Source organism: Hippocampus comes, unplaced genomic scaffold (assembly GCF_001891065.2).
Source record: "Hippocampus comes isolate QL1 unplaced genomic scaffold, H_comes_QL1_v1.1 scaffold41, whole genome shotgun sequence".
Classification (NCBI taxonomy): Eukaryota; Metazoa; Chordata; class Actinopteri; order Syngnathiformes; family Syngnathidae; genus Hippocampus; species Hippocampus comes.
This window is the reverse complement of record NW_017805153.1, coordinates 2,018,944-2,021,096: the sequence shown is the minus strand read 5'-3', so window position 1 is coordinate 2,021,096 and position 2,153 is coordinate 2,018,944.

Genomic DNA, 2,153 nt, shown 5'->3' with positions numbered 1-2,153 from the left:
TGTGTTTATCGGTTTAAAATAAACAGGAATGTCATGTTGTAGAAATATTCTTTGTATTTTCTCTGAGAGGCCGGCAATATAAGGTACACAGACACCCCTTCTCTTCTTTTCTCTCTGTTGGTTGGTTTCCTCTCTGTTTGTTTTAATTTTCCTAACTTTGCCAAAGGCCATTTAGGGTAGCTACACCCTGACAGTGCCCTCTCAATGTGTTTGACCTCACTCTCTCTTGACTTGGTGTTGGTGGAGATTTGGCTCGCTGTGTTCAAGTGTTCTAATTCAACCTCGCTTGTGTTGCAGTGGGTGATTGGAGTTGAAATGCAAATACTGATCTGTGTGCGTGGGTTTTCTGTAGACCTCAACCTTAAGAGTTCTGTCCTGCTCTAAGCTGACCTTGCAATCCAAAAAGGCCAGTGCATTGTCTTTTGCGTCTTCTCTGGTGAATTTGATGCTGTCGTCTAGATTATTTATGTGTTCGGTGAATCCCTCAACTTCCGTTGTTTTGATTTTGACAAAGGTGTCATCCACATATCTAAACCAATGGCTTGGTGGGGAACCTTTGTATGAAGACATTGCCAAATTTTCAAATTCTTCCATGTACAAGTTGGCCACAATGGGAGACACAGGGGATCCCATGGCACATCCAAAGACCTGGTGGTAAAACGTGTCCCTGAATTTGAAGTAAGTTGTGTTGAGGCATATTTCTAACAGTTCACAAATGTGTTCCGGCAACAGTTTAGTTCTTTCAGCTAGCGTTCCCGGAGTCTTCACGGAGACTTCAGGGTTGTCTACCGCTGACGAAGCTTCTGTGAGAGAAGCGAAACGTCCTTTTTTGTTTTTTTTTTTGTTTTTTACCCACAGGTACAGATGACGACTGACAGAACCCTTTCTACGATACATCACATGATGCAACGAGCCTGAGAGGCTGCAGGCACTTGGATTTGTTTATGTTTGTATTTCCTCTGTTGTTACATCCTTAGGCGAGTATACAATCCAGTGGACACTCCTCTCCAAAAGTACTGGAACAGTGAGGCCAATTCCTTTATTTTTTCATGTAGACTGAAAAGATGAGTAGGATACAAGAAAAGATCAATTCAAATTTAATTTCCAGCAATTTATACGCAGGATTCACTTAAGTTTAATGTGAGCACACAAATACTGGCACAGACAGACTTAAAATGAAGTGAGTAAAATTTATTTTTGTATTTAGTTCCCTGCTTGCTTTAACTGTATGGAGTCTGTCATCTATTGACATTAGGCCTATCATCTTTTTTTTTTCCCAATCTTATGATGCTTGGCAAGGCTTTCACCACAGCTTATGTATGTATGTTGTTGAGTTTGGGATGATCCTCTCTTCCCTCACACTACATTGGGGAGTCTGGAGATTGACCTGGCCTGTCTCAAATGTTCCACGCCTTGAGCCTGATGATCCCAATTGCTGTTTTGGGTCTAATCTTCCCATTTGATGAAGGATTTCCAAAACAGTTTCATTGTAGCTTTCTTTAAATTAGCAGGTAAAATGTTTCTGAAGACTTTTAAGATCATTTTGCTGCTGTCATCACGTCTTATATTCAAGATGATAAGTAAACCCATGCAAGCTCAACTTTTTCTTTCACAAAGTTTTATCATTTACATCAATTAATGATTAATCTTTGTCTCATAAGTCAATAGAACATTGCCTTAGAATTTTTGTGGGTTGTCTGTGTAAATTATCTGCAAATTCTAACCTGGCCTTCACATTCTTCTTGGTAGTGTTTTCTTCTCGTGGAGCATCTGTACATCTTGTTCATGTCCTGCGCTCTCAATTTGTTTCTGTCATCAATGTTTATAATCTTCCTTGATCTGCAAGTGTCTGTTACTTAGTAACATTGTGCTTTCTTTCTTCTTCAGGACATTGCAAATGGTTGGAAAAGATATTTTTAAAATGTATTTTTTATTTATTTATTTTATTTAATGGCCCAGTCTGATTTTCTATATTCTTACAACTTTGCAATTGCTTGTTCTTCACCCATAGAGAACGCGCTGGTTTTTGTATTGGTTCCATCTAGCTAATATTAATGTGGTCTCCAGAGGCAAAACCTAAATCTCAACATGAGTGTAGACCAAGGTTGGGAAAGATTTTGGACTCAAGGACCATATTTGAGTTTTTATATATA